Raw genomic sequence first — 22,782 nt, forward strand, 5'->3', positions numbered from 1 at the left:
TGGTTAGATACCCTGTAACTGTCACAGGTGTAGCTTAGGCTCCACTATACAAGCTTTGTGGCACTCACTTGCTGTAAACATGGAGCTGCTTTTCCCTACAGGGCTTTTGTGCTACAATTCCCACTATGTAACCATGAGTTCTAACTTTGTGAGTTTTCTCTGAACCATTGTTACATATCTCAATGTTGATCATCTGCCTAAATCTACTGACATCATTTCTAATGACATTAATATAAACAGATTGTTCAGGCAGTCCTGGGACCAAATTTTCTCAAAATGACATCCTCTGAAGACTGTTAATTTTTACAAATATGAGTGATGTCATAAAACTACCTGAAGTCACCTCATATATATTTATAAACCAAATTAATCACATGGACATCAGCTGCAGAGCCCCAGGGAAGATACTGTCCAAGATACCTACTGTGGGGCTGAATCATCTGGAAAAAAGGAATCATGAACACACAAGTAGCCTCTCCTACAGAAATAAAAGCAGGTTGGAAATATACAGGTGCCCAATGTAACATGCTGTTCTTAACAGCAATTTACAATACACACTGAACAGGCTTCAAGTTGGACAAAGATGTTCACTTTGATTTTTCTCTTCTTGCTCCTGAACACTCCACTTCTTGTTTCCAGTATCATCCATCCCAAGTGCTTTTGGAGAATGAAGCAGAATAATGACAAGGAAGGAGATTTGTTGACAGGTTGTATCTTCTTCCTTTTAAGTGTGCAGTGGCCTGTGGAGAAGAATTATTTCAATCAAATTCTGAATGGACAGTAAGTTTCTTTCTATATTCTATGTAAATGTCATCATGAATATTTCATGGTGGGGAGGAAGATGAGAATCAGAGAATGCTTTGAGTCTTTGTTCTGTTACCCACTCTGCAAACCAAGAAACAACCCCAGATTTTTTTAGAGACTCAATGCTCTTTTTCTACTTTTAATTTGTCCAGAGAGTGTTGATATTCTCCCAGTTATTTTCCTACTTAACAGGCTGAAAGTTGAGTGAAGAAAGGGCTCTCTAATTTTTTCCATCACAAATAGCCCTGCTCTCGACAGTTTCCACAGGACAGTAGCTGGTGGTGTCTTACTGAAAAAAAGCCCAATCTATTCAATGACTATCATTCTAAATGAGTGTAAGTAAATGATTATCAAGTAGAGTCTGTGATGTACCTTTGATCACTATGTCACTCCTAATGCATGTGCTAGGACAACTAATATTTGTAGTACCACTCCCTCCAGAGAATTTTTCCATAGCTATTCAGTTACTCTCAGATGCTCCCCATGTGGTCACATTGTGCCTTCTACAGCTTCATCACAAATAAAATAGGAGACCTGCCCACTCTGAACTTCATGTGTGTTCCTCTTTCCCCATTCTTCACCCCTATTCCTGTATAACTACAGGCCGTTAATTTCAAAGTCTAGTTCTGCACTCTCTTTTTAGGGTAAAGAAGGAATGTGTAGACTGGTAATGACATGCTTGCATTCTTTGAAATGTAGGCTCAGTAATAGTGGTGATTACTTACTTTCCTTTTCCCTTGCCTGAGTGACAGCTGTGGCATGTGGTACTTGGTCACACTTGAGAACATTTACCTATGTTCTCTCATGGCCCATCTTTGTCATTATTTAAGTAGCACGTCTCTTCTTTTTAAGTCTAAGCTGTTTATTCTCTGGTGCTTATATCACATTTAAATCATATTTTTCTTCTTTCTGTAATTTTACTAGTTATAGCTGGTTGTATATTTTACCAATTTGGGCAATATACACATTTTTATTTTGTGTAATGCAGATAGTTTTTTCAAACACAGCACTTTAGTCCAGTAGTTTATTCTAACAGTTCAAGTAATTGATATTTCTTATTGTTTAGTGTGCAGGAGTTAGTGTTTGAGATTTATAAGATTCAACATCAAATTCCTGTTGAGTGTTGCTGATAATTTCAATGACATTTTTTCATATGGTAATAAAGAATATATTAAGATGGTTTTTATTTAAAAATTCATAGATTTATATCTGTATTTATACCTATACATAAAAGAGTGGTACCTTTTTTAGAAGGAAACAGATTGTATTTAACACTGAGTGTGTCATTCTGAATAAAAAAGTATGCCTGAATTTGATGCTTATTTGTCAGATAATATAAAATGTGTTAGAAGACAAGAATGTTATTCTTCTTCCCATACCCATAAGCACATAATTATATTATTCTGTGCTTACTAACTTTCTGATTATATTTATTTTCAAAATTCATAAATATTTTCCATACATTGCACACTTTATTCTTTTAGTATTCAAAAATGTAATGCTGACACAAATAAATCTCACTGTAATTTCTAGATGTCCCTAGTATTCAATACAGTGCCAGTGCTGTGTATTTGTAAGTGAAAATGTTTGCAAAATATGCTCTTTATGAGAAATTAATGTTGGTAGGTATATCAATTATGATTACATTTAACATACATGTATAAACATAAACTAGGTGTGTTATACTGGAGTATGTGCCTCAATATCAGTATTTGGGAAATGGAACAGAGGTATCCCTGTACATTTGATTCCAAGCCAGTCTAAATCTAATTGTCACTGAAAACCATGGAATCCGTTGCCCCTATGGCCTAAATGAGTAGTTGTTATATCCACACTCACAGAGATTCATATATTTAACAGATATAGTCTGATATTTAAAATCATTACAAAATAAATCTTTAAAAAAATCTTGTGCCAGCAATAGATTAACAAGAAAGAAAAAAGAACAAGATAGAGATAGATATGAGGGAATATGTTAACTATATTACCAAATAATTACAAAGAATTCTAAGTACATGACCCAAATACTGTCCCAAAAAGACTACTGATCATTAAACTGGCATGCTTTGAATGCCGTAGCCAACTGAGTTTATTTAATAAAAATGACCAGAAAGTTTGTTCATGCATCATATGTATTTTTGACATTGTTCAATAATTTCAAAATGAATTCATGATCAAGTTTTCCATTTTATCAAAGACTGTGCCCTTTTATCTGCTTTCTGAGCAAGCATGCAAAACCAGAGATGGCCAGCCTACTCTGTGGAAAACGCAGTCTCTTCTTATTTATGTTAGATGCACTCTCATCAACTTTAAAAGATTTTTAAAACTTCCCACTTCTTTGTCATTGCAATTTCTCACAACACAGTATATTTGTTTCAATCATAGTAGATTGTTGGGAATACCATCCAGTATAGGATAAGCCTCATCCTGACTATAAATGATTATCTCTAGATTTCTGTCCAAAATAGTGTCCCGTTTACAGAGCTCCAACTGTAGAATATCAGTTTGTTTGGAACTTGGCTATTTCTATTGTTGAAGTTAACAGGAACCCTGATCTTTTATAAAATATGATTCTACTATTTCCATTACCAACAGGGGGTAATGTAATAATACCATGTAAAAAGTATACAATATTTTTTATATTTTTGAACAAAATCGGGACCCCCCAATTATGTCTTTAACAAAGATATCACGTGTACAGTGGTGCTTACAGAACCTTACTGGGGAGTATCTGTCATCATTGGGACATTCCTACACCTCTACAAATTTCAGCAGGTGAGTTTTATTTGGGGCAATTTTGCAAGAAATTCTGTATTCACTGGTAGCTTTCCTAGATGCTTAGAAGAGAGTCAGGAGGAATCTGGCCTCACAATCATGTCCAGTTGTATAGTTCATGGGTACAATTCAGAGACTTGATTGTGCATCCACATTTCCTTGTGTTAAACAGAGATGATGGAAAAAGTAACAAGCAAAGGGGATTTTCTAGAATACTCAGAAGAAGGGTGCTTATAAGATTTAGGAGTGCATGATACCTCATGCTGCTTCCTGTGCCCTTGGTCATTTATCTTACCTATGGAGGCTTCCATCCTATCCTGAATGATCATGATCACTTTCCCCATCTGTATCAGATGCCTCCCAAAAACACATCTCTAGGAGAGGCCATGATCTCTTTGATGTTTGATTTCAATGGGCTCTTCATTGGACTGTCCATATAGAAAATAATCAGACTATGCCATTTCTTTCACATTTGAGAACAGATATGGAAAAAATATTCTATTTCATCTTTGTGATCATGATCCCAGGCAAGAAGTATTTTTACATGTCAAGAGCTGATATGTAATATAAACAAAGCATAACATATTCCTAAATGTAGTTGTCATTTATAGTGAATCAAACAGTATTAAAGCAGTGAATGTTAGAATATTGGAATTTTTAGGTATACAGAGTATATGGTCTACCACTTCACAGTGGGATGTCACTACAAGTTCGAGAGGATTCACACTTGACTCATCTCTTGGGACTCTAGCTTTTGCACACCACTATGCTGAGATTTTTGGTTTTAAAATTTAGTCAAGACATTGATCCATCTTAATCACTCAGATGAATACCTGGAAAGGCTCAGTGGATGAAATTTAACTGTGAAGTCTTGACATCTAATTGTAAGACACTGAAAAACTGCTCATACAATGCCTTGTTGAAATGGCTTATAGTCCAGACTATTGACATGGCCTTTAGTTGTGGCAACAACACTGTATACAATTTTGTGTATGCTGTGTCCCTTCTCCTGCATGAGATGCTTCTTCAACAAGAAGATAATCAGCTAATGGACAATAGCAAAAACCCTGTTATTAACAGCATTAATTCTCAGATGCTCAAATCAAGTGTATTAAGAAATATTCAATAAATAGAAACTTCTGAATATATTTCTCTCAGAGGAAATTAATCAAAAGAGTGCTGTAAGTCTCTAATGCAAAGCCAATTATGTGGAAGAAACAATTTATCAATGAAAATTAGTGATTATTTTACAAAGCATCCAAATAATATCAGCCATCCTAATACTAAAAATATATCAGTCCTTAATTATTAATGCACACCATGTTGAAAAGATGAGCCCTCATTTATTAATTCTCTAATATGTTGTAATCAGTGTAGGAGATGGTTTTCACAAGTGTCCTTAGCTGATTCTACCCCTACTCAAGGCTTTGGGGACCTGACTTAGAACTCTGAGAGTTATTATTCTAGAAACTGTGCTGTGATTCATGTTCATATTCATGTATGTGAATGGATGTATGTGTGTTCCTTTGTATCTATGTTGCTTTACATATATGTAGTTTTGTATCTACCTGTGTATCTGTCTGTGTGTATTTGTCAGTGTATGTGTCTGCATGTGCCTATGTGGCTATCTTGCATGTTTCTGTATAGTGGTTGCACATACATATGTCTGTGTTGGTGTTTATGTGTGTGTATGTGTGTTGGTATGTCTTTGGATGTGGGCATAAATTTGTCTGTGTCAGTGTCTCTCAATGTGGTTGTTTGTATCTGTGTATCTCCCCCTATGTGTATTTTTTTTCTGAGAACATGCATGTTTGTTTGGGCCTGTGCATGTTTTGATTGTTTCCCTTTTGGTGTGTCTATTTGGGTGTATATATCTCTCTGTCTACATGCACCAGTATGTTTCTCTGTGTGTCTTAGCATGTATGGGAGTGAGTGTAAATGAGTATGTTACTGTATTATGAATGAATCTTTGTATGGATGTGAGTATCTCTGTGTGTAGCAATGTGTGTGTATGTGTGTAGTTGTAACCTCTTGATCTAATTCAACAATCTTACTGCTCTTACTTAATCTTCAAATATTATATTGAGTTTATATGGAGAGAATAGACAGCCTTGTCTTCTTTCTGATTTTGGTTGGTTTGCTTTGAGTTTCTTTCTGTTGACTAGGATGTTGGCCATAGAATGGTTTTACATTGCCTATATTATGTTGAGGTATGTTCCCTATAATCCTTCTTTCCCCAAAACTTTTATCATGAGGGGCTGTTGGATTTTGTCAAAGGCTATTTCAGCATCTAATGAGATTACTACGTGTTTTTTTTCTTTCAGTTTGTTTATATGGAGGGTTACATTGATTAATTTTCATACATTGAACCATCCCTTAATCTGGAATAAGGTCTATTTGGTCTTGGTGGATGATCTTATTGATGTTTTTGGATTCAATTTGCAATTATTTGATTGAATATATTACATCTACATTCATAAGAGGAATTTGTTTTTAATTTTCTTCCATTGAAGATTATTTGTGTTTTGTGTAATTGATGAATGTGGCTTCATAAAGTGAAATTGGCAAACATTCTTCTGTTTATATATTTTTGGGATAATTTGAAGAAAACTGGTGTTAGCTCCTACTGTAATATCTAGTATAAGTCTATCCTGAAACCATCTGGCTCTAGGATTTATTTGTTTTGTAGACCATAAAAGACTAATAAGATTTCCTTAGGGAATATAGGTGCATTTCATTTGTCTGTCTGATCTTGTTTTATCTCGGGTTTGTTGATTTTCTCAAATGTAGATGTAACTGTCTTGTTAACTAAGAAACACAGAGCCAGTTGCAGAATTAAAAACCACAAGGACAGAGCAAGAGCAGAAAACCTTACCCTTCACTGCTTCTACTGTCCTTCCTCTCCACAAGAGACCTACTTCTGTGTGTCCTGTCTTTTTTATAGACTTTCTGTTGTGTTTTCTCACTGGTTGTAAACCCAGCTACATGACCTCCTCATTACTGCCTGTTTGTACAGACCTCCAGGTCTTCTATGGTTGGTATTGAGATTAAAGGCATGTGTCTGCCATGCTGGCTGTGTCCTTGAACACACAGAGATATCTGCCTCCCAAGTGCTGGGATTTAAGGCATGCACCACTACTGCCCAACTTATGCTCTGGCTCCCAAACAGATCAAACTATTCAATTGTCTCACTTATCCAGAGGGCCTGATCTAGCTGGGTGCTCCATAGCCATTGGTTCATAATTCATGTGCTTCCATTCGATTGGCTATTTGTCCCTGTGTAGACATTTTAATATTTGACAAAAAAGCATTCAATTGAAAATGAGTACAAAGAGTAAGGAAGGCCACTGCATATTCATCAAAGGAAAAATCTACAAAAATAATGTTTCAATTCTTAACATTCATGCCTCCAAGACAAGGTCACCCATGTCTGTAAAAGAAAAACCAATACTGCTTAAATTATATATTGAACACACACATTGATAGTGGGAGAATTAATTACCAATTCTCACTAATAGACACATGACCAGGCAAAAATTTAATAGTGAAATACTGGAACTAACAAAGGTTGTAAATAAAACAGACCTAACTGATATTTATAGACCATTTCACCGAAAAACAAAAGAATATAACTTTTTCACTGTGAATCATGGTACTTTCTCTGAAGTACTTGTTTGAGCAAACTGTGAAGCTGGATCATCTCAGCTAGCCATCTCAAAATTGTTCTGAGCAGTTTGTAGTCCATAGCTGATCTTTGGCAGCTTAGTGATATTATTATTGTCTACATGGAACCACTGTTGTGGGGCCAAATCAACTTCCTGGTGACTTCAAATTCAGTCTTTGGCTTGAACATGATTCCCTGCTGAAAACTGATAGAGATTCAAACCCAAAAACATTTAGATGCACCTAAATGAAGCCTTTTTACTAGAATTAACTAGTACTCTATATGACCATCAATATTAAAACAAATGTTAAAAAAAATATATATATCTTATAAATTTTGATATGAAATTTATACTTAAGAAAAGTTTAATGAATCAAAATAGAACCAAAGAGTTGAGATCAGTGGCAATAGAATAGTCCTTTAATGTTTTTGTTTTCTTCTGTCCCATATCAGAAGATTGCTTTTTCTTCTGACATGGTGCAGAGATTTTGCATTTTCCTTTTGACAACATGCATGGGATTAGAGAAAGAGAGAGCCATTGTCAAATTCCAAAGCTAGCTTTAATTTTTAATTGTACTGGGACTACAAAAAAACATTTGTGTTAAGTGTCTTTAGAGAAGTGAAGAAACAAACATTTAGGAAGACTTATGGAATTTTATATGTGATATACCAATAAGCCAATTTACCCTTTCTCTTGGGACATTTTTTTTTTCTAGGTGATTTGTCCTTTTTCTTCAGATGTCTCATTTGTCCAGTGTTCTTCAGATTTCTTAGCCTTCATTCTCCTGAAAGACAAAAACAAAAACCCTTCTGCATGCCTAACTTTTGGGAGGTTTACATTTGGCAAGTTAAATCTAATTAAATGAAAAGCATTTGTTAGTGGTATAAGTTAGTTTACATTGGATGGTCACAATGGTTGAGGAACTACCATCTCTTCTAATTAGGAGGTCTCTCGTTCAAGTCAAACCCTTATCAATTTTGATGATATCCATAGTGTATCTTGTCTAGTAGAAACAAAAGCAAATCCTCGTCCCCAACATAACACATATCCTGGTTTCCAATATGATGTCAACAGATTCTTTTTGTTTTGAATGTTGAATGTCATTTATTGAAGGAAGGAGAAGATTTTAAATACAGGCTTACAGTACAATGGGGGACCCAGATGGCAGAAGTTCGTTTCTGATTTTTTTTTTTTTTTGAGCTGAGGATCGAACCCTGGACCTTGCACTTGCTAGGCAAGCACTCTACCATTGAGCTAAATTCCCACCTCCACTCCTGATGTTTTACAATTTTGCATCTAAGCAGTTAACGCCCAATATGCTGGATTCACAGATGAGGAGCTTCCCTTAAGCATTCAGGAGGGTGGAATCTCGAAAGGAATTAGCATAGGGAGGATATCAAGGTCGAGTGCAGCAAGCAAGGCAGCAGTTACACAAAATGGGGGCCACGGACCTACAGGTCCCCCCATTTTACTAAAAAAATGAGCTTCTGACTTAGGTCGCATGGGATGTCAGCAGGTCACCTTACCCATCATGGAGACACCTGTCCAGGCCACACAGGTGTTCTGTCTTAGGTTGGTGAGTGCCCCCAGGTATTACCCATCTCTGAATTATCATTATCATGCAGGCTCAATTGTGTGAGAGCTGCAGATTTGACTGTTGCCAAATATTTCTAAGTGGCGCTGGGCTTGCAATCTGTGTGTTCGACACAGAAAAGACCAACAGAAGTCTTAATGCACCCATAGCCAGTAGGTTAAAGGCAACTGAGCCATTCCCTTCCTTAATGAGTCTTACTGTAAATTGGACACCTTGTAAGATGGTATCCTGAGAGCTAGTGGAACTTGAGTTTGTAAATTTATAGCTTTCAAGGCCAATTGAAATGTATATAACTATGGATTTCAATTTGCCATGCCCAATAGAGTGAAAGATTAATTAACTATGGTAGCTACTCTTGCTGCCAGGGTCCCCCCTGTTCTAGCTGTAGTAACCAATTATGAAATGCCAATCCCCGAAACAGTAATAGTAGTGGTTGCCACTGTTATAACAGCAAAAATGACAGCAGCGATGTTAAATTCTCTTTTGGAGCATGTGGATATCCATTGACAAGGACACAACTCCAGGAACACGAACACTAAGGCCCATTATTCTTGATCCCAGCATGACCCAAGCTGGCAGCTCTGCAAAAGAACAACTAAGAACCATAAAGAAAGAAACAGGCAGCTCACAAGCAACAGAACTAATGGTCTCATAATGACTACCTTCAGACTCACAAATTTTAAGGTATCTTCAAAGGGGGCTAAATGGATATCAGGAGGCCAAAAAGTGTTGCACAGAGCCACTACTGAGATGTAGGTACTACTCCAGCTTGAATAGGGTTGTGAGAATGAAAATGCTTAGCTGACATGCTACTGTTAATAAATGGAGGTTAGCGACCTTCAGTGTTATCCTCAATCTCCTAGGTGTCTGGGTGACACAATCTCAAAATACTTGAAACAGCAGTTACCACACATTACCTTCTGGAGAATGCAATCGCATGGCTGCAGTTCCTACCTAAGCTTATATTAATGCTTGGCAAAACTGGTCATATTGGCCTTTCAATCCCCATTGGCATAGGAAGGGGAGAGTTTTTCATGAAGGCCCAATAGGTCTCTACCATGTTGGGCTTCAGCTGCAGCCACAGGGCACCCTCAGCACTCAGAAACCCAATGAGGAATTTTATTGTCCTGAGGAAAGGCATAAGCCAAACCCCAGGCCCATACCAACACTACTGGATTGGGTCCCCTCCAAGTGTCAGTAGAAAGGTCCTCCCATTGCTCCACAGGGTGATTTGCAACAGGAGCCCTCCAGTGGTTATCTCCAGTGGATACTCCAGCAGAATCCACTGATAAGAAATTTAAAATATATAATAAAAGGGAAAGAATACAATGTGGAGAGGAATGATGAGCACCTACTTTCCCCTTTTTGCTGTAGCAAAATATTTTTGTCTGTTTGTTTGTTTTTAATAGTTCAGTTTTTTCTTTTCTTTTTTGTTTTTCTAGATTAATTAATTAATTTATTTTTCTATTATCAGCTTGATACAGAATAAATTCTTACCTTAATATTGTGATGTTTCATTGAGGGTTGCTCAGTAATTGAACAAAACCAGATCTTATTATAAGCAACAGTCATCCTAAGATCCTCCATGTCATATATATAGCCTTATGGTTCTGTGGGTTTCAGTCTGATTGTTCTTTGCTTACTATCTAGAATCCACTTGTGAGTGAGTACAGACCATGTTTGTCCTTCTGGGTTTGGGTTACTTCACTCAGGATGATTTTTTCTAGTTCCATCCATTTGCCTGTGAATTTCATGCTGCCATTGTTTTTCTCTGCTACATAGTACTCAATTGTGTATATGTACCACATTTTCTTAATCCATTCTTCAGGTGATGGGCATCTAGGTTGTTTCTAGGTTCTGCCTATTATGAATAATCCTGCTATGAACATAGCTGAGCATGTATCTTTGTGGTATGTTTGAGCATGCCTTGGGTATATGCCCAAGAGTGGTATGGCTGGGTCTTGAGGTATTTCGATTCCCAATTTTCTGAGAAATTGCCATACTGACTTCCACAGTGGTTGTATAAGTTTTCATTCCCACCAACAGTGGAGTAGTGTTCCCATTGCTCCACATCCTCTCCAACATTGACTGTCATTAGTGTTTTTGATCTTAGCTATTTTGAAGGTATAAGGTGGTATCTCAGAGCCATTTTGATTTGCATTTCTTTGATGATTAAGGATGTTGAACATTTCATTAAATGTTTTTCAACCATTTGTGATTCTTGTTTTGTGAATTCTCTGTTTAGCTCTTTAGTCCATTTTGTAATTGGATTGTTTGGTATTTGGATGTCTAATTTCTTAAGTTATTTATATACAGTGGAGATTAATCCTCTGTCAGTTGTGGGGTTGGTGAAGATATTTTCCAGTTCTGTAGGCTGTCTGTTTGTCTTATTGATCTATCTTTTGCCCTGCAAAAGCTTCTCAGTTTCAAGAGGTCCTGTTTATTAATTGTTGTACTCAGTGTCTGTGCTGCTGGTGTTATACTTCAGAGGTGATCTCTGGTGCCCTTGTGTTCAAGAATACTTCCTACTTTCTCTTCTATTAAGTTTAGTGTAACAGGATTTATATTGAGGTCTTTGATCCACCTGGACTTGGGTTTTGTGCATGGTGACAGATATAGATCTATTTGTTGTGGTGGGTATTGTGTTCCCTGAAATGTTGTGTGTTCCCCGAAATAAACATATCTGGGGTCAGAGAACAGACAGCCACTAGAACAAAGCCAAAAATGGTGGCTAGAAAATGGGTCAGAGCAAGACATAACAGAAGTTGGGCGGTGGTAGCACATGCCTTTAATCCCAGCACTGGGGAGGCAGAGCCAGGTGGATCTCTGTGTGTTCAAGGCCACTTTAGAAACAGCTAAGCATGGTGACCCATGCCTTTAATCCCAGAAACCCAACCTTTAATCCCAGGGAGTGGGGGCAAAAAGAGAAAGGTATATAAGGTGTGAGGACCAGGAACTAAGATAGGAAAGCATGTAGTTAGTTAAGCATTTAGTTAGTTGAGCATTCAGGCTTTGGAGCAGCACAGTTCAGCTGAGAGCCATTGAGATGAGGACTCAGAAGCTTCCAGCCTGAGGAAACAGGATCATCTGAGGAACTAGCAAGGTGAGATAGCTGTGGCTTGTTCTGTGTCTCTGATCTTCCGGCATTCACCCCAATAACTGGCCTCAGGTTTGTTTTTATCAACAAGTACCTTTAAGATTCCTGGTATAATTTGTAATCTTTTACATATTGACATCCAGTTATGCCAGCACCATTTGTTGAAGATACTTTCTTTTTTTCCATTGTATGGTTTTGGCTTCTTTGTCAAAAATCAGGTGTTCATATGTGTGAGGATTAATGTCAGGGTCTTCAATTTGATTCCATTGGTCCGCATGTAGGTTTCTATACCAGTACCAGGCTGTTTTCATTACTATAGCTCTATAGTAGAGCTTGAGGTCAGGGATAGTGATGCCTCCAGAGGTTGCTTTATCATACAGGATTCTTTTAGCTCTTCTGGGCCTTTTGTTTTTCCATATGAAGTTGATATTGTTCTTTACAAGTCTGTGAAGAATTGTGTTGGTATTTTGATGGGGATTGCATTGAATCTGTAGATTGCTTTTGGTAAGATTGCCATTATTACTATGCTAATCCTACCTATCCATGAGCATGGGATAGCCTTCCATTTTCTGTTATCTTCTTCAATTTCTTTCTTTAGAGATTTAAAGTTTTTATCAAAAAGTTCCTTCACTTGTTGAGTTAGTGTTATCTCAAGGTATTTTATATTATTTGTGGCTATTGTAAGGGGTAATGTTTCTGTGACTTCTTTCTCAGCCCTTTTATCATTTGTGTATAGGAGGGCTACTGATTTTTTTGAGTTGATCTTATATCCTCCCACTTTACTGAAGGAGTTTATCTGCTGTAGGAGTTCCCTGGTAGAATTTTTGGGGTCACTTATGTATTCTTGATGTATACATGATATGATATCATGTGCAAATAGTGAAAGTTTAACTTCTTCCTTTCCAAATTATAAACCTTTAATCTCTTTTTGTTGTCTTATTGTTCTAGCTAGAACTTCTAGTACTATATTGAATAAATATGGGGAGAGTGGACAGCCTTGTCTTGTTCCTGATTTTAGTGGTATCAGTTTGAGTTTCTCTCTGTTTAATTTGATAGTGGCTGCTGGCTTGCTGTAAATTGCCTTTATTGTGTTTAGGAATGTTCTTTGTATTTCTGATCTCTCTAAGACCTTTATCATGAAGTGGTTGGATTTTGTCAAATGCTTTTTTCAGCATGCAATGAGATGATCATGTGGTTTATTTCTTTCAGTTTGTTTATGTGATGTATTACATTGACAGATATTTGTATGTTGAACCGTCCTTGCATCCCTGGGATGAAACCTACTTGGTCATGATGGATAATTTTTTTGATGTATTCTTGGATTTGGTATGCCAATATTTTGTTGAATATTTTTGCATCAATGTTCATGAGGGAGATTGGTCTGTAATTCTCTTTGTTGCATCTTTGTTTGGTTTGGGTATCAGGGTAATTGTAGCATCATAGAAAGAGTTTGGTAGTGTTTCTTTTGTTTCTATTGTGTGGAACAATTTGAAGAGTATTGGTATTAGTTCTTCTTTGAAAGTCTAGTAGAATTCTGCACGGAAATCATCTGGTCCTGGCCTTTTTTTGGTTGGGAGACTTTTGATGACTGTTTCTATTTCTTTAGTGGTTATTGGTCTTTTTAAATGGTTTCTCTCATCTTGATTTAACTTTAGTATGTGGTATCTATCCAGAAAATTATCCATTTCTTCCAGATTTTCCAACTTTGTGGAGTATAGGTTTTTGAAGTATGGTCTGATGACTCTCTCTGCATTTCCTCATTGTCTGTTGTTATGTCTCCCTTTTCATTTCTGATTTTGTTAATTTGGGTGCTCTTTCTTTGCCTTTTGGTTAATTTGTCTAGCGGTTTGTCTATCTTGTTGATTTTTTTCTAAGAAACAACTCTTTGTTTCATTCATTCTTTGTATTGTTCTCTTGGTTTCTATTTCGTTGATTTCAGTCCTCAATTTGATTATTTTCTGGCATCTATTTCTCCTGGGTGAGTTTGTTTCTTTGTTCTAGTGCTTTCAGTTGTGCTATTAATTCATTGGTATGAGATTTCTCCGTCTTCTTTATGTGTGTGTTCAGGGCTATGAATTTTACTCTTAGTACTACTTTCATAGTGTCCCATAAGTTTGGGTATGTTGTAGTTTCATTTTCATTGAATTCTTGGAAATCTTTAATTTCTTTCTTTATTTCTTCCTTGACCCATTGATGTTTCAGGTGAGTATTATTCAGTTTCCATGAGATTGTAGACTTTCTATAATTTTTGTTGCTGTTGAAGTCTAACTTTAAGGCATGGTGGTCCAATAAGATGCAGAGGCTTATTCCAAAGTTTTTGTATCTGTTGAGATTTGTTTTGTGACCAAGCATGTGATCAGTTTTTGAGAGGGTTCCATGGAGTGCTGAGAAGACAGTATATCCTTTTGTGTTAGGATGGAAGGTTCTGTAGATATCTAATAAATCCATTTGAGTCATAACATCTGTTAGGTTCTTTATTTCTTGTTGAGTTTCAGTTTGGTAGATCTATCTTTTCATGAAAGTAGTGTGTTAAAATCTCCCACTACTAATGTGTGTGGCTTGATGTGTGTTTTAAGCTTTAGTAGTGTTTCTTTTATGAATGTATTTGTATTTTATGAATGCCTATGTATTTGGGGCATAAATGTTCAGGATCGAGACTTCATCTTGGTTTAATTTTCGTGTGATAAAAATGTAATTTCCATCTTGATCTCTTTTAATTGATTTTAGTTTGAATTCTATTTTATTAGGTATAAGGATAGCTACACCAGCTTGTTTCTTAGGTCCATTTGCTTGGAAAGCCTTTTCCCAGCCCTTTACTCTCAGGAAGTGTCTGTCTTTAAAGTTGAGATGTGTTTCTTGTATGCAGCAGAAGGATGGATCCTGTTTTCTTATCCATTCTGTTAGTCTGTGTCTTTTTATAGGTGAATTGAGACCATTGATATTGATGGATATTAATGACCAGTGATTGTTAGTTCCTGTTATTTTTGTGGTCTTGTTGTCGTTCTTTGGTATTGTTGGTGTGGGATTATCTAATGCCTGAGATTTCATAGGTGTGTTTAGCATCTTTAGGTTGGATTTTCCCTTCTAGTGTTTTCTGTAGGGCTGGGTTTGTAGACAAGTATTGTTTAAATTTGGTTTTATCATGGAATATTTTGTTTACTCCATCTATGTTGATTGAGAGTTTTGCTTGGTATAATAGTCTGGGTTGGCATCTGTGGTCTCTTATTGTCTGCATAACATTTGTCCAGGACCTTCTAGCTTTCAAAGTCTCTATTGAGAAGTCTGGTGTTATTCTGATGGGTTTGCCTTTATATGTTACTTGGTCTTTTTCTATGCGGCTCTTAACATTTTTTCTTTGTTCTGTATGTTTAGTGTTTTGATTATTATTTGGCGAGGGGACTTTTTTGGGGGGGGATCCAGTCTATTTGGTGTTCTGTAAGCTTCTTTTATCTTCATAGGTATTTCTTTCTTTAGGTTAGGAAAGTTTTCTTCTATGATTTTGTTGAATGTTTTCTGTGCCTTTGAGTTGGTATTCTTTTCCTTCTATCCCTATTAATTTTAGGTTTGGTCTTCTCATGATGTTCCAAATTTCTTGGATGTTTTGTGTTACCACGTTTTTGTCTTTAGTGTTTTCTTTGAGTGATACATCTATTTTCTCTATTGTGTCTTCATTGTCCGAGATTATCTGTTCCATCTCTTGCATTCAGTTGGTTATGCTTGTTTCTGTAGTTCCTGTTCAGTCAGGGTTTCTATTTCCAGCATTCCCTCAGTTTGTGTTTTCTTTATTGTCTCAATTTCATTTTTCAGATCTTGGATTGTTTCCTTCCTCCATTTAATTACTTTTTTCTTGGCCTTCATTGATTTCTTCCATTTTTTTTTGTTTGTTTTCTCTTCCATTTCTTTAAAGGAATTTTTTGTTCCCTCTCTAAGGGAGTTTTTCACTTCCTCTTTAATGGAGTTTTTCCATATCCTCTATAAGGGAATTATTTATTTCCTCTTTAAGGGAAATATTTATTTCCTCATTAAGGGAGTTTTTCATTTCCTCTTTAAGATCCTCTATCATCTTAAAGTCATTTTTAGGGTTGATTTCTTCTGTTTCTTCTGCCTTGGTATGTTCAGGTCTTGTAGGTGTAGAATCACTAGGTTGTGATATTGTCATATATGTCTTCATGTTGTTGCCTGTGTTTTTGCACTGGTGTCTACTCATCTATTCCTCTGTTCAGTGCAAGCAGTGTCTGTGTCTGAAGGTTCTAATTGTTAGTCTTGGTTCACTAGGATTTCTTTGTTAAATTGGTGCTGTTGGTTCCTGTTTGTTTGGGATTAGTTTAGTCAAATCAGTATTAGTGGGTTCTGTCTCTGGGAGCAGTTGTTCCTGGTTGGTGTAGGGTATGATTATGATTTCTGTGGTTGTTAGGTTAGGATGGTAGGGGTTAGGTTTTTTTGTTTTTGTTTTTGTTTTTGTTTTTGTTTTGTGGGGTGGGGGAGGGGAGTAGGGAAAGTTACCTGTCTGGTCGCTGGGACTCTAATGGGTAGGGCCTAGGAGTTAGAGACCTGATCTGCAGGTCTGGAGATGGGAGCTTACCTGTTCTCAGAAGATAAAGTGTATACTTACTACTATTCTGGTGATCTGGTTTGATGGTTGGATGTTGTCTTCTTTTGTGTTTTCAGGTCACGTTTTATTCTTTCCTGAACTCCTCAGCTGTTCTTGTTTCCTCAGACTGCAGCCTATAGGTTTCTGATTCCTCTCCCAGATGGATTTCAGCTGAATAGGGTAGTCTCAGTAACACCTCCGAGCTGTTGGGTTATGCAGGATCGGCAACTGGGACTTGGGTTGGCCTCTGACAGCGTTCAGATCCATTCTGGTCTCCTCCCACTGAGATGGCTCCTTCCCCAGGGGTTGGCATTAAAGGCGTCCTTGTTCCAAGCTCTTGATTAGGACCTTGTTTTCATTAACTCCTCAGTGGATGGTAGCTCAATTTCTGGTTTTTATTATAATAGTGTCTAGGCTGCCACACCACCACTGGGCCTACCTGCCTCTCTGGCCCAATGGCGCCCTCAATACATTCTTAAAGTACATAGGCTGATTTAATTCTGTAGTTTTTTTTTTCTACTATCCAATGTGTCTCTGAAGCTGTTGTTACTTTCTCATTAGCATTAAAAAATTCAGTGTTAATAGAGCATTATGTAATCTATTTCTGTGTTTTTGTTACCTATGTAGCATATCCTTTAGAGTTTGGTTTGATCTTTCTATGACTGCTTGGCCTGTAGGTTTATGTGGTATACCTGTAATATGTTTTGTATTGTAATATGCAAAAAACTGTTTCACTTTACCAGAGACATACACTGGAGCATTGTCAGTTTTAATTTGCGCAGGTATACCCATGATGGCTATAACTTCTTGCAAATTAGTAATTACAGAATCACTTTTTTTCAGGACTCAAAGCAGTTACCCATTGAAATCCTGAATAAGTATCAATAGTGTCATGTACCTGTTTCAGTTTTTCTTTTCTTTTCTTTTTCTTTCTTTCTTTTTTTTTTTTTTTTTTTTGAGCTGTGGATCAAACCCAGGGCCTTGTGCTTGCTAGGCAAGCGCTCTATCACTGAGCTATATCCCCAACCCCTATTTCAGATTTTAAATTCTGTAAAGTAAAACACATACATCAGCCAGATTTAATTCCTCTGAGTACCCATTGGGATACATCCTGCTGGTAGTAGAGTCTGATTGTAGAAAGACCAAATAGGACATTTCCTTACTATTTCCTTGGCTTGTTGCCAGGTTATGGAAAAATCTCTTTTTTTAACCTTTAATATTGACATAATTTTTAAATTAAATGCTGAGACCTTCAGCACATTTTCTATCAATAATTCATTAATCTTGTCTTTAACTTATGCTAGAGGGCTTGGCAGACCTATATGTCATTGGATGTGAGTTATATGTAAGGGATGCTTCCTATTCCTGATTATATCTTGTAATTGAGTAAGTAAATAGTGAAGTTAATTCTGACTCATGAGATATCAATTCTGTAGTCTCAATATTTAATAACACACTTTCATCATACTGATTGTCAGTCACTATATTGAGAGGTTCTGAAAAATCCATTAATATCAACAGAATAGCACACAATTTTGATTCTTTTACAGAATTATAAGGAATTTGAACCACTTTACTTAAATTTTCTGATTTGTAACTTGCCTTCCCTTGTTTGTTTGCATCTGTATAAAATGTACTAGCTCCATAGATGGGTGTTTCCCATACTATATGAGGCAAAATCCATTCAGCTATCTTTATAAGTTTAATTTTATTACTTTTGGGATATTTAATGTTAAACTCTCTCTGTAAGAAATATTGCAAGCTCTTTACCAAAGTTCACCTTCTGTCCATAATTTGTCAGTGTTATCCTTAGTTAAAGGTAAGCACAATTTTGCTGGAACTATTCCTGCTAATTGATGATGTCCCAATTTTCATTTCAAATTCTAGTCAAATATGTTTCCACATAAGTTTTAAATTTTTTACTCAGTTTATTTGGTCGAAATATCCATTCCAATATATCTTTCTCAGAATTAAAAATTCCTGTAGGCGAATGCTTAGAGAGTAAAGTAACTAAAATAAAATCAAGCTTTGGATCTACAAGATCCACATTTTCTTCCTGTACCTTCTTTTCCACCAAGGCCAACTCTCTCTCAGCTTCAGCTGATAATTCTCTTGGACTACTTAAGTCCTTGCCATCTTCTAATGTTTTGAACAAATTACTCATTTCATCATTTTTTTACCCCAACAATAGTTGAAAGCCATTAAGAGTCCATAATTGATCACTCCTAATTTGTACCTATTGTGACCTAAATTTTATAGACCTATTTTATAACCTAAATAATTTTTTTCTATACTTTTTTCTCCCCTTTTTAAAAATTTATTATATTTGTGTTTTAATTTTACCCATCAGCCATGGGATCCCCTGTCTTCCACCCTCCTGCCCCCACCCCCACCTTCCCTCAGCCCCTCCCCTCCATTCCCATCTCCTCTAGGGCCAAGACTCCCTTGGGGATTCATTTAAACCTGGTTGATTCAGTACAGGCAGGTCCAGTCCCCTCCTTCCATACTGAGCAAAGTGTCCCTGTGTAAGCCCAAGGTTCCCAACAGCCAGCTCATACACTAAGGATAGATCCAGGCCCCACTGCCTGGGTGCCTCCAAAACAGTTCAAGCTATTCAATTTTCTCACTTATCCAGAGGGCCTGATTCAGCTGGGGGTTCCACAGCCTTTGGTTCATAATTCAAGTGTTTCCATTCATTTGGCTATTTGTCCCTGTGCTTTTCCAATTTTGGTCTCAACAATTCATGCTCTTTACAGTTCCTCCTCTTTCTCAACAATTAGACTCCTGAAGCTCCACCTGGGGGCTGGCTGAGGATCTCTGCATCCACTTCCATCAGTTATTGGATGAGAGTCCCAGCACGAATGTTAGGGTGTTTGGCCATCTGATCACCAGACTAGGTCAGATCAGACTTTCTCTCAACCATGGCCAGCAATCTACAGAGGATGTATCATTGTGAATTTCTGGGGACCTCTCCAGCACTTGGCCTATTCCTGTTCTCATGTGGTCATCATTTCATGGTTTGTTATTCCTTGTTCTTCCTTTCTGTTCTATAAAGCTGTTGGTATCTTTGGAAGATCATCCGTTGTTGTTCTGTCTTCTTGTACAATCTGGATGGCTGGTGACTGCTCTTTAGAATAATACTTGTAATATTTCTCTCAGAAGAATGTGATAGTTTATGATTTGTTTCTGTGCTTGGAGGAATGTTAATCTGAGTATTCCATTATTGTAATAGATCACTGCCCCCCTAAGTTCATAGCTATATTAGCCACATACAGCTTTCATTTTTCTCTCTGTACATTTGAGTCATCTTGTGCTCTGTTTCACTTGATTTAATGTTCCATTCCCTAACAGCTGAACGTTTACCTCCTGCAGAGGCCAATTTGGATGCTAAAATTCTGGTATAGTTATTGTCACATCCATACCTGTGACTACTAATCCTTCCAAGAAAACATCAATTATTGATATTTTTAGTTTTGGTCTTTGTTCATTTATAGAATTTTGTAAAAAAATTCACTTTATGGTTTCTTTTATATTTTCCATTCTTTCTAGTGTAGTTGTTCTATTACCTCAAGCAGCATGGTTTATTCTAAAAGTCATTTCATTATTAAATTGCACTGAGTAGGGCTTTCTTCTATGATGGCAGAAAGGTCTAAACTCAATATTCTGTGGTGGCCCACATGAAGCTCCTCTGGGAGTTTCCCAAAGGCAGAGGCAAAGGATTGCCTTGTCTGTTTCTTAATTATCTACATTTGTTGGTCTAATGTTTACCCTTATCACACCTTCTGCATATTCCAGAATGGAGAGGAATTCTGTTGCCATTGTTCCTTGAGCGACCTGTGCATTCCATTTTCAAATGTCTTTGGTTACCACAACCAAAACATGTGACATGATTTTTCCTTAGTGCTTTTGAAATTACTTCCTCTATCCTCATCTCATTATGGTCATGAGATTCAATATTATTTGTCTCCCTGATCTAATCAGCCAAAGGAACTCATCTTGCCTTTTATGGACTGATTATTCCTTTGCATTTTTCATTTGCATTCTCAAAAACCAACCATTCAGTTATTACCTGTCTAGCTTCTGAGTTTGGTATTATTCTATTTACTGTTGATGACAGTCTTTGTAAGAAATCTGTGAAGAATTCTCTGGTTCCCTGTATAACTTTGTGAATGGTTCATTTTTTTTTACTACTTCCTCAATTCTGTCCCATACATCCATGTCTTCCATGTGGCATAGAATTAAGGTTTGGTTATCATATAAACGTTGTCTTTGTATATCAGCATATTCACCTTCTCCAAGCAGCCTATCCTGGGAAATTCTCCACCTTTAGTACTACATTGTTGTTCTATTGTTTTACCTCCTTCTTAAACCAGGTTCTCCAGTGATACCAGATAGATTAAGTTTAGTTGTTTGAAAACAGGCTGTCTCTTTGTAACCATATAAAATCAATCCAGAAATAATTTCACCTTTCAATTCTTCTGCCTGGGTCTGAATTTCTCTATAAGTCATTTTAACAGGTTTTTCTAAAGTCAAAACTGAGTTAGTTTCACCTTTGAATTTTTCTGTCATGGTCTGAAATTCTCCATGATTCTTTTTAACAGTTTTTTTTATAAAGTTTCTATCTTGGCCCTTAAATTGACCAGCCATTTTAATACTATAATAAGGATGATTAAACAAATAATATTTGTAATTGATGTTACACATATCCCATCAACAATAATTATCCTCTCATTTAATTATCTCATTTTCAGATTGCCTAATGTGGTATCATAAAAAGGCCAATTCCCTTTCATTTTACAAATATTTACCATTTTCTTTTCATGTGGGAAAATTATCTTTTAACTTAGTTTCTCCATTTAAGATATCTTAGAGATTTTCCAAGTATGTGTAGAACAGTAGAAGTCCATGGGAATTTCAAAGCAGCTACCTAGTTTGGTGGCTGTACAAAATGGGAATCGAGAGACAGAGACAGAGACAGAGAGAGAACCCATTACACACCTTGAGGGAAAAAAAGCTAAAGAATGTCTAGTCACATGCTCTGGCCTGAACCAAACCAGGCCTAATGCAGGGGCTCTGTAACCCCACAAGCAGTCCAGCCACTTGCAGCTCTATCCCCTTGCAGCTCTGGCCACATTATTGGGCCATGCTGGGGCCTGCAAAGTCACAGCTAAGTTGATGTTTTTTGAATTCCTGCCCCACAGTTGGTCATCAAATGTAGCTGAATTCCTAAGCAGTCTTATTAAATACAAAATATGAAGCCAAATATAGCAGTGAAAGCCTTAGAGATCAGGGAAATAGGAAGGGCCACAAGCTAACCTTACCTTACCATATCACATCTTCCAAATATTGTGCTACTTCCTATCTAGCTCTGCCTTTATTGCCTTGCTGTTCTGCCCTTTCATTGGCTCTCAGCCCAGCTATGTCGCTTCCTGGTCACTGCCTGTCTTTTCAGACCTCCAAGTCTCTATGGTTGGTACAGGGATTAAAGGCAGGTGTCAGCATACCTAGCTCTGTTCCCTAGTATGGCCTTGAAAACAGAGAGACCATACGGGCCAAGTGATCAGATTTAGGCATGTGCTTGACTTTTGTGTTCACTTAAAATGGCTCGATATTTTCTCTGATCTGCAGGCAAACGGTATTTATTAACATACAAATAAAGTATTACTACATTTCAGCACAATAAAATATCACCCCATCCAGCTTATTATGCCATTCCACCTTCACAGCACAGGACAGTTGTTTCAGTATTTGGGGCTGTTTAGGAATACTATCCAGTTCAGCATGGTCCTTTTATTTATTGCTAAGGATTATCTTTAGATCTTTGTCCATAATAAATATTATACCTTCTTACAGAACATCAACTGAAAACAACATGTTTCCATTGGCCTTAACTTTTTCCATGGATGAAGTCAATAGGAACCCTGATCTTTTGCCAAATATGTCATTAGTATTTGAATTCTCTAAAGGTGGTTGTAAGACTGTGTCAAAATTATACAGTTTCATGCCTTTATCTGAAGAAAATCAATATACTCCTCCTAATTATGATTGTAATGAAGAGATTATGTGGATAATGGTGCTGACAGGACCAAATTGGGAAACATCTGTGATGATTGGGACATTGCTGGATCCCTACAGATCTCAACAGTCGAGATTTTTGTGGTATGGGTTTTCAAGAAATTTTGACTCTGTTTGTACAATACCAAGATGCTAAGAAGAGTGTGTGGAATTATGTGAAACACTGTGGTTAAAGATACTA

The 22,782-nt window shown here is 36.8% G+C and overlaps 1 pseudogene; it reads left to right on the top strand.

Annotated features, from left to right (window-relative positions):
• Positions 1-583: 583 nt before the first annotated feature.
• The window catches only part of LOC118576671, a 34,369-nt pseudogene continuing 12,170 nt past the window's right edge, over positions 584-22,782 (top strand).

This window comes from Onychomys torridus, unplaced genomic scaffold (genome assembly GCF_903995425.1).
Source record: "Onychomys torridus unplaced genomic scaffold, mOncTor1.1, whole genome shotgun sequence".
Taxonomy (NCBI): domain Eukaryota; kingdom Metazoa; phylum Chordata; class Mammalia; order Rodentia; family Cricetidae; genus Onychomys; species Onychomys torridus.